The 11729-nt window shown below is 37.7% G+C and overlaps 1 pseudogene; it reads left to right on the top strand.

Moving 5' to 3' along the window:
• The first annotated feature begins 1179 nt into the window (after nt 1-1179).
• The window catches only part of LOC129717053 (uncharacterized), a 39470-nt pseudogene continuing 28920 nt past the window's right edge, over nt 1180-11729 (top strand).

Genomic DNA, 11729 nt, shown 5'->3' with positions numbered 1-11729 from the left:
CTATCACAAACCCATCGGTGGTCACACAGCGCGTGCATGGCCTCGACATTCGCCAGGCGTCGACCCGTGGTGGCCTGCAGCCAGAGCTGCGATTAATCTAAGCAACATGTTGACTATGACGAGAAAGAAAATATCATCGCATTCGTTTTTTTCTCTAATGAATAGCCAGTAACCATCACAGTAAGCGTGGAGATCCGACAAGTGAATCAATATCTTGTCTCTTTTGTTGCCATTTTCGGGTTTTCATTGTCAACCGTCGTGAATATACAGAGTTCAATCGGAAACATCACTGCAATCTAGGTGATTTTTGGAATATCAAAAATCGGTTCAGTAGCGTGATTATTTCAGTGCCAGCTTGAAGTTTGTTGCCATTAGGATTTTTTAAATTTGATTTGCTTTGCTGCATTGGGATAACTACGCAAGCGTTTGTTTTGCCATTGGTAATATCATTGAAATGAGGTTAATTTGGATGATCGATTTTAATTTAATATTTGTTTAACTAGATTTTGTTACAAAACCAAACATGAGTGAGAGAGGAAGCAGAAAGCGTTCGATGCAGGATATAGCATCGTCGTTCGTTTTACGAGACGGTGCAAAGGCGACATGCAATATATATAGAGCCACAAAGTAATTGTGTGTACACTCAAATTAAATTTGAGGTTGGAAATTTTATTCGACATTTCCGATCGCGGCATGGCGCAGCGGCTAGCACCAATGGCTTGTTGAAGAAATATGTTCCTCCAGCAAAGAAGCCACGAGTGATTGCCAAGAGGCCCGTAGCAGCTTTTAATAAGTTGTGCTGTAAAATTAATAACGCAACACAAGCTTCCATTATCGTGTTTTGAATGGGAAGGCTTCAAAGAGCTTCTGGAGCCCCTTCTAGCCGCCGTGGGGTGTAGTTTGAATCGTGAAAATATTAAAACACATTTGGCATGCATGTCCCTGCGCATCAAAGAGATTTTAACGAAATGAAGGATAAGCTAATTTCACTCAAGATCGATTCAGCGGCGTATATATATATATATATATATATATATATATATATATATATATATATATATATATATATATATATATATATATATATATATATATATATATATATATATATATATATATATATATATATATATATATATATATATATATATATATATATATATATATATATATGATAGAATGATAGAGGTCCGAGAAAGCCAAACAGCCGCATTTCTAAAATCCAAGATTTTAGAAACATTGGCTGAATATAATGTTTCGGTTGAACGTATGTTCTCAGTCACGTGCGATAATGGGGCCTACATGGTAGCTGCCGTCAAACAGCTCAAAAATGAAATTGAGTTGCAATTTTTTGAGGAGACGGTCGACGAGGAAAGTATCGCAGATGTAGAGCCTGGACGTGACATTTCGGAAGAGTTGAGTACCGAATTCTACGAGCGTATTAACCTGGTGAGATGTGCGGTCCACACTCTACAGCTGGCGATATTAGATGTAGTGAACAAATCACATGAAAGCGTGAAAAATTTGACCAACATAGCGAAAAAATGTAAAAACGTAAAATATAAAACAAATTTCGACCATCATGGTGCGTCTCAGCCACCAGTATGGAGTCAGACTCGCTTGTGTGGGATTTTTAAAATGATAGAATCCTTTAAAACTCAAAGAAATTTTTTTGAGCAACTCGCTAGCCAGTTTACTGAACTAGGTACGTATAAATAGATGTATTCATTAATCCATTGAGTAATATATTTATATATAAATTTATAGTATTCAATTGTTTATTTATCTATTGATCATTTGATTCATTGCTTAATTGATTGATTTATTTATTCATTTTATTTATTTATTTATTTAATAATTTCATTATTTATTCATGATTTTAATTATTTATTCCTTTAATAATTTATTAATTTGATAATTTATATATTTCGTTATTCATTTATTTATTTATTTATTTATTTATACAATTATTTATTTATTTTTTTATTAATTTATTATTTTATTTATTTTTTTATTTTTTTATTAATAATATCAATTTATTTATTTATTTATTTATTAATATTAATTTTTTTATATATTCATTTTTTTATTTATTTATTAATTTATTAATTTATTTATTTATTAATATATTAATTTATTAATTAATTAATTTATTTATTGCTATATCTATTTATTTATTTATTTATTCATTTATTTATTTATTTATTTATTTATCTATTTATTTATTTTTCTTACTTATTTATTTTTCTTATCTATTTATTTATTAATTTATTAAGTATTAATCAATCAATTTATTTATTTTATATTGATTTATTGATTTATTTATTTATTTGTTTATTTATTTATTTTTTTATTTATTTATTTATTTATTTATTTATGTATTTATTTATTTTTTTATTTTTTTATTCATTTATTTATTTATTTTTTATTTATTTATTTATTTATTTATTTTTTGATTTATTTATTAATTTAATTATTTTTTTATTTATTCATGATTTTTATTATTTATTTATTTAATAATTTATCAATTTAATAATTTATATATTTCGTTATTCATTTATTTATTTATTTATTTATTTATATATTTATTTATTAATTAATTAATTAATTAATTAATTAATTATTTAATTAATTAATTAATTAAATTATTTATCTATTTATTTTTTATTTATTTATTTATTTATTCATTTATTTATTTATTTATTTATTTATTTATTCATTCATTTTTTTATAAATTTATTTATTTATTTATTTATATATTTGTTTATTTATTTATTTATTTATTTATTCATTTATTAATTATTAATTAATGGAATAATCAATAAATTAATGAATTAATTAATTTATTTTATATTTATTTGTTTATTTATTTATTTATTTATTTATTTATTTATTTATTTATTTATTTATTTATTTATTCATTTATTTGTTTATTCATTTATTTATTTATTTATTTATTTATTAATTCCTTTATTTATTTATTTATTTATTGATTTATTTATTTATTTGTTTATTTATTTATTTATTAATTTATTAATTTTTTAATTAATTTATTTATTAATTCATTCAATGCTTCATCCATTAATTATTTAATTTTTTGTTTGTTTTTTTATCCATTTTTCATTGATCCATTTATTCATTTATCCATTTATCTAAAGATAAATCCAGCCACTGGGATTTCATAAACTCCTATCACGATGCGTTCCGTCCGTTATACATATGTAACAAAATAAATGCAAGAAACGCACGTTTCGTTGTCTGACTTTTATATGGCGTGGTTGATGGCTATATATATATATATATATATATATATATATATATATATATATATATATATATATATATATATATATATATATATATATATATATATATATATATATTCCGTCGGTCTAGTTCCGCCACTGTTGTTGTGCCAACCACCGACGCCCGTGGAGGCGACTCCACCCAGTTCCCTAACTCACGACCCGTTGATTAACGGACCGGCGCCAACGGCTTTACTTACTCATGCGATGGAAGGCGTGATCCCAAAGATTTTTCGCTTCAGAAAATCACCCGGTGTCGGCTAGGAAGAATTCTAGACCAGTTGGTTGGTTGTGAGTGGGTCACACCTATGTTGGGCGTTGCAATTCGAACCCAGGCCACCAGTGTGGTTGGCGGAAATGTCGCTAGGTCCTCCGTCCGACATAAAAATATATTTTGATGCAAAAGTTGAAAATGAATTAAAGCAAAATTTTTAATAATATTACAGCATATTTATAACAAAATAGGTATGAATCATTCTGACTATTTCAGATCTTTTTTTGCGAAAAACTTATGAAAACTTGCTATAATTCGTAATAACCAATAAATAAATTTGATAGGATTTTCGATATTTTACCTATTAACGAGACCAAGCTTAGAACACAAGTCGATACAAAAACTGTTCATAAAAAAAAATCAACATATGTTATAATCCTGATATATATGGTTGATCAGGCTTGTGACACTCCTCGTACGCGAAAATCCCTATGTATACATTTTCATAGTAATCGGTTCAACAGTTTTTGAGTCTATAGGCAGAGAGATAGATATTCGCATTTAAGGATGTAGAAGATGATTTTAATTTTCTCAACATAAATATAAAATAACATGAAAAGGGATGCAATTACAAAGGTAATTTTCATGAGCTTTTCGATTTGAAATGACAACTTATTGTTTGAAATCATTGGAAACCAAACATTTTAAAAAATGTCGTAGAAAAAATATTCAGGATAGGCATACATTTTTCGAAAGCTGAACCTTCAATAAAATATTCTTTTTTTATTCCTCCGTCCTGGATTTCCTATCAAGACTCTTAAAAACGTTAAAAAAATAAAGACAAAAACCCAAATTAATCCACCTAGCGGTCAGACCCAGCCTTTCTCATACAAACTTATTATTTGTAAAAATAGATTAACATGAACGCTTCAATCCAATAAAGTTATATTAACTTTTTGGGTTCTAAAATATTGATGTTGTAATTGAAGTATAAAATTTGAAATTTTACGTAATTTCAGTGCTTGAGAAATAGCGAAATAAAAGAAATGACTCTTAATTTCGAACAAATTATTTATGAGCAATACCAGGAACGTTTAACTAGTACGATACCAAATTTAAATTATGTTGAGACCACATATATTGATCAAAGCAGGTATAGTTTTAAATAGTCTCTGAATTTCTTTTTTTTTCATAACTTCTGAGCCACATATCAAATTGTTATGAAGTTTGTTTTTTGAAGGGTTTGAGAGATAACTCGTACGTATGACACTAGTTATATTAAAATAAGTCGTGTTATACTTGAGATAATAGACTTTCGTTGTTTGATCAATTTAATACATAACGGTTGCTCAAGTTCAATTATAATCAAATGAAAAGGGAACGTATAGAGCAGCTAAACTTTGAAACCACGTGTTCAATCATAATTCCTAGCACGTTCATCTGATATCAATATTGTTCAAATCGGTTGTGTAGTTTCTAAGATAATGAAGTTTCGTGATTTTCATATTTCGATACATTACAGACGTAGTTACTGTCCAATTACAACAAAATTCAATAGGGTGTTATGAGGCAGCTAGACCTTTCATTTGATACTAATTTTGTGGAAATCGGTCTAACAATCTCTGAGAAAAGTGAGTGAGTTTATGTAGTCTTTGGAATATGTTTCTTTTCATAGCTGGATTTCACATTTTTAAACATAAATCAATAGGGTCTTATGGGGCAACTAGACCTTCAATTTGACACTGATTTTATGAAAATCGGTCCAGCCATCTCTGAGAGACATGAGTGAGATTAAATAGTCTCCAGAAGACGTTTCTTTCCATAATTTTTGAACCACTAGTTCAATCTTCATAAAATACAAAAGTTAAAGGTTCTTTGGTAGCCCATTCATTTGAAATTAATTTTGTTCAAACCGGTTGTGTAGTTTCTGAGATATTGATGTTTCATTTTGCAATTAATTTCATTGAATTGGTTTAGCCACCCCTGAGAAAATCGAGTGAGATTGGGAGAGCGTTACACACACACACACATACACACATACACAAACACACACACACACACACACACACACACACACACACACACACGCACACACACACTCACTTAATTAACCCAATTAACTACGATAAATCCTTCAAAAACGAAAGAGACGGGTGCGGAGGGGTTACCAAATTTCTTCGCACGAGGTGGCATCCAGCGGTCTCCGCAGAAGAAGGCGGAGACGGATGTGGCGAAGTCTGGAGGTGGAAAAACGGCGAATCCGTCGGTGTCCAGACATCTCGGTAGACGGTCCCTTGCTAGTCAAGGCCGTCGAAAGATGTATGGACACACGGCCATGAGTGGCGGCGCTGTCTGAACAACTCGATGCCATAATCGAGTTCTTGGCGAACAGGCGAAACATCGCTGGCGACCTGAAGCAGAGCATCCCCCTGCTTCGAAGCACCATTTATGAAGCCAGAAAGGAGCACGAAGAACTCGTAGCTCGGATGAAGGCGGCCGAAAAAGCGGCCAGGACCGGGAGGGCGACTGCATTTAAAGAGGTGCAGACAGACGCCCCCTCGTTCGCATCGGTTTGCACCACGGCGAAGGTCGCTAAGCGAACGAGGCAGTCCCCGGGGGAAATGGCCCCCAGGAACACCAAGAAACGATTGGTCGTGCTACTCCCACGGGAGAACACGCCAATCGGTTCAAGGTCCCCCGCGGGAAAGACACAGGTGGAGGCTACGGGCGACCCTTGGACTACCGTAGATGGCGGAGCGGCCAGAGGACCAAAAAAGGTCAAAAAGGCGAGGAGTAGGGGTGATGCCCTCATACTCAAGACGGATGGGTCGAAGTACTTAGAAGTCTTGAAGAACATGATGGGGGAAACCCAGCTCAAGGATCTGGGGGCGGATGTGCGGAGTATCCGCCGATCTAGCACTGGCGAGATGATACTTGAGCTCCGGAAGGACGCCAGGAACAAGGGGGCTACCTACAAAACGGTAGCGGAAAAGGTCCTAGGGAAGAAGGTGCAAGTGCGGGCGCTCACTTCAGAAGTGACTCTCCAGCTTAAAAACCTGGACGAAATCACTGAGGGGTGCGACATTGCACAAGCCCTCAAAGCGAAGTGCGGGGTGGAGGTGGCAAAGGATTCAATCCGCCTCCGCAAAGGTCCGACGGGGACCCAGATAGCTACCTTCCGACTAACGTCGGCGGACGCAAACCTGGCCCTGAAAGAGGGCAAGTTGAAGGTCGACTGGTCTGTATGTCCTCTGGGCATACTACAGCAACCAGACATTTGCTTCCGGTACTTCGAGGGCGGACATAAGTCCTGGACCGGCAAGGGGCCCTATAGGAGTCAGTTGTGCAGGCGATGTGGAGGTGCAGGCCATAAAGCAAAGGACTGTGGGGAGTCTTCCAAGTGCATGGTATTTTCCGGGAAACGGGACGCCAAACACTTTATGGGAGGCCCCAGGTGCCTAGCCGGTAAGCCGGCTGCGAAACCACGGGCGTAAGGGTGACGCAACTGAACCTGAACCATTGCTTCGCGGCTCAGCAGCTGCTACATCAAGCAGCCACTGAGTCGTTGTCGGACATCGCAATCATTTCGGACCCCTATCGCATCCCTCCCGGCAACGGTAACTGGGTTGAGGATAAGTCCAGTATGGCGGCCATATGTACGACGAGCAAGTTCCCGGTTCAGGAGGTTGTCTCAACCTCAGAAGAAGGGTACGTAGTTGCTAAGGTGAACGGAGTGTTCTACTGCAGTTGCTATGCTCCGCCACGTTGGTCTACCGAAAGGTTCACCCAGATGGTCGACCTCTTGGACGACCTGCAGGCAGAGCTGCGGAAAGTCAATATCATACTACTGACATTACGCCAAAATGATGCAACACCAGAATCAGCCAACTACGATGCATGGTTCATTACAAAAGAGTTTGCGATGTTTCGATGATTCTGTTAGCGTCAACTCTCACACTCATTTTTTTCTTGCTATCTTTCTCCATCATTCGGGTATGCCTGTACTGAGATTGAACCAGCAGAAAAATCAAGTTCATGTTGACAGCATGATGTTATGAGGATAGTAAACATAGAATCAATGATTTTTCTTCAATTGATATGTATGATATTGATATATGGTCGGCGTGCAATCAGACTGAACTAAGCGCCGTTTTCTCAGATTGAATTGTTGACACCCAGTGGATATGAGAAGTAATAATTTATCTATTATGAAGTAACGAAATCGTATATATATATATATATATTATATATATATATATATATATATATATATATATATATATATATATATATATATATATATATATATATATATATATATATATATATATATATATATATATATATATATATATATATATATATATATATATATATATATATATATATATATATATATATATATATATATATATATATATATATATATATATATATTTACACATTTGCCTTAAAAACGAAAGCCAATGTGCGAGCATATTTTCCAGTTTTCCTTCTCTCTATTAATCGATTAAAACTCAGCAACAGAAACCGAAAAAAAAGTATTATATTCCTTAATATTGCCAGGGTGAATGGCCCGAGTCGGTCAACCGGTTCCGGAGATAATAACGCCCAAATTCTTCATCATGCCAAAACCTAATAAATTTTTTTTACTTCTTAAGCGGTCCGTGACGACCCCAGCTCAAGATATGGCCAATAATGAACTAGGTTTATAATTTCAAATCAGACGTTATAGGTGTCGCTTAATGGGCTTTGGCACAACAACCCCGAGTATTCGGAACACAACCGGAACAGGTCCGCATTTTTACATTTTACAATGAGAGGCATGGTAGGATTTTAAGCACTTCTAAGCACTGCTTTGATCATCGTTACCATGTCAATGAAACATATTCCGGCCATATATCCGAAACCAGTCGATTAACTCCGGCCATCCTCTTCGTTAAAAGAAAATATGAATGAAAACTAGGAAAAAAGCAAAACCGTTCCCAACCGGAATTGAACAGTTTTAAAGTTGAACCGTGCCAAAATTTTAACAGGATCTGTATATAAATATACATACCCATACATATTTAAAAGTTTTCTGTTTTGCCACCCGCGATTCATTTTTTGCCGTGAACTAACACTGTTTTTAGTTTAAGCTACAACAAGCACGATATTCAAGAGTCAAATTTATAAACTCATGCTGTCAAAGAGCAAATAAAAATGCAATATTATTTTTCAGATATGAGATCATTTGAAAAAAAATTATAGAATTTTTTTATTACAATTGGTGTTATGAAAAAGCATATTCTCTACTGAGAATAAAAATGAATGATCATACAGATTCAAAATGTACCAAACTTAAATACGCTCAGTTACAAAACGAAGTAAAGGGCCGAATACACACACGGCGTGACAACACCTTCCTGACGAAAATTGTCAGTACCTTCTTTAAGCCTTTTGATGTGCCTTCTAGCATCTGCCACCTTCCACTCGTCTACACGAAAGGAGCAATCACGCCGTCTTGAACTCCGCCATGTGCTAACCTTCTTGTCGTCATGCCACCTAATTCATGTTTGTTTATTTTTGTTGGAAGAAAAAATAAGGCAACACAATTCTAGAATCACCAGCAGGCGGAAAATGATACAACACGGCCTGCCAGCGCCTTCGTCAAAAGAAGGCGAAACAAGACCGTGTGGAAGGCACAATGCGTCTACACGGAAGGCAGTCAAGTACGCAGCCGAAGGCGGCGAACGACTACCTTCTTCACTAGAAGGCAAAGATAGAAGGCGCGTTTACGCTTTTTAATTTGTATGGAGAAGGCGTCATTACGCCGTGTGCGTATTCGAGCCTTAATAGTTGTTTATTGCAAATGCTTTTAGTCGGCGTGCAGCCAAACCGAACTAAGCGTCGAAAAACATTTACCGCCGCGATTGCTGTGTAGTCAAGCTGCTACATAGAATTTTTGTTATAATATAGTTATCAAATGCTCAAACGATTTCGTTACTTCATAATAGATAAATTATTACTTCTCATATCCACTGGGTGTCAACAATTCAATCTGAGAAAACGGCGCTTAGTTCAGTCTGATTGCACGCCGACCATATATCAATATCATACATATCAATTGAAGAAAAATCATTGATTCTATGTTTGCTATCCTCATAACATCATGCTGTCAACATGAACTTGATTTTTCTGCTGGTTCAATCTCAGTACAGCCATACCCGAATGATGGAGAAAGATAGCAAGAAAAAAATGAGTGTGAGAGTTGACGCTAACAGAATCATCGAAACATCGCAAACTCTTTTGTAATGAACCATGCATCGTAGTTGGCTGATTCTGGTGTTGCATCATTTTGGCGTAATGTCAGTAGTATGATATTGACTTTCCGCAGCTCTGCCTGCAGGTCGTCCAAGAGGTCGACCATCTGGGTGAACCTTTCGGTAGACCAACGTGGCGGAGCATAGCAACTGCAGTAGAACACTCCGTTCACCTTAGCAACTACGTACCCTTCTTCTGAGGTTGAGACAACCTCCTGAACCGGGAACTTGCTCGTCGTACATATGGCCGCCATACTGGACTTATCCTCAACCCAGTTACCGTTGCCGGGAGGGATGCGATAGGGGTCCGAAATGATTGCGATGTCCGACAACGACTCAGTGGCTGCTTGGTGTAGCAGTCCCGTTTCCCGGAAAATACCATGCACTTGGGAGACTCCCCACAGTCCTTTGCTTTATGGCCTGCACCTCCACATCGCCTGCACAGCTGGCTCCTATCGGGCCCCTTGCCGGTCCAGGACTTATGTCCGCCCTCGAAGTACCGGAAGCAAATGTCTGGTTGCTGTAGTATGCCCAGAGGACATACAGACCAGTCGACCTTCAACTTGCCCTCTTTCAGGGCCAGGTTTGCGTCCGCCGACGTTAGTCGGAAGGTAGCTATCTGGGTCCCCGCCGGACCTTTGCGGAGGCGGATTGAATCCTTTGCCACCTCCACCCCGCACTTCGCTTTGAGGGCTTGTGCAATGTCGCACCCCTCAGTGATTTCGTCCAGGTTTTTAAGCTGGAGAGTCACTTCTGAGGTGAGCGCCCGCACTTGCACCTTCTTCCCTAGGACCTTTTCCGCTACCGTTTTGTAGGTAGCCCCCTTGTTCTTGGCGTCCTTCCGGAGCTCAAGTATCATCTCGCCAGTGCTAGATCGGCGGATACTCCGCACATCCGCCCCCAGATCCTTGAGCTGGGTTTCCCCCATCATGTTCTTCAAGACTTCTAAGTACTTCGACCCATCCGTCTTGAGTATGAGGGCATCACCCCTACTCCTCGCCTTTTTGACCTTTTTTGGTCCTCTGGCCGCTCCGCCATCTACGGTAGTCCAAGGGTCGCCCGTAGCCTCCACCTGTGTCTTTCCCGCGGGGGACCTTGAACCGATTGGCGTGTTCTCCCGTGGGAGTAGCACGACCAATCGTTTCTTGGTGTTCCTGGGGGCCATTTCCCCCGGGGACTGTCTCGTTCGCTTAGCGACCTTCCCCGTGGTGCAAACCGATGCGAACGAGGGGGCGTCTGTCTGCACCTCTTTAAATGCAGTCGCCCTCCCGGTCCTGGCCGCTTTTTCGGCCGCCTTCATCCGAGCTACGAGTTCTTCGTGCTCCTTTCTGGCTTCATCAATGGTGCTTCGAAGCAGGGGGATGCTCTGCTTCAGGTCGCCAGCGATGTTTCGCCTGTTCGCCAAGAACTCGATTATGGCATCGAGTTGTTCAGACAGCGCCGCCACTCATGGCCGTGTGTCCATACACCTTTCGACGGCCTTGACTAGCAAGGGACCGTCTACCGAGATGTCTGGACACCGACGGATTCGCCGTTTTTCCACCTCCAGACTTCGCCGCATCCGTCTCCGCCTTCTTCTGCGGAGACCGCTGGATGCCACCTCGTGCGAAGAAATTTGGTAACCCCTCCGCACCCGTCTCTTTCGTTTTTGAAGGATTTATCGTAGTTAATTGGGTTAATTAAGTGAGTGTGTGTGTGTGCGTGTGTGTGCGTGTGTGTGTGCGTGTGTGTGTGCGTGTGTGTGTGTGTGTTTGTGTATGTGTGTATGTGTGTGTGTAACGCTCTCCCAATCTCACTCGATTTTCTCAGGGGTGGCTAAACCAATTCAATGAAATTAATTGCAAAATGAAACATCAATATCTCAGAAACTACATAACCGGTTTGAACAAAATTAATTTCAAATGAACG

This window comes from Wyeomyia smithii, chromosome 1 (assembly GCF_029784165.1).
Source record: "Wyeomyia smithii strain HCP4-BCI-WySm-NY-G18 chromosome 1, ASM2978416v1, whole genome shotgun sequence".
NCBI classification, from domain to species: Eukaryota; Metazoa; Arthropoda; class Insecta; order Diptera; family Culicidae; genus Wyeomyia; species Wyeomyia smithii.
Note: the sequence above shows the minus strand (reverse complement) of the source record. Positions and strands in the feature narration are given on the sequence as shown.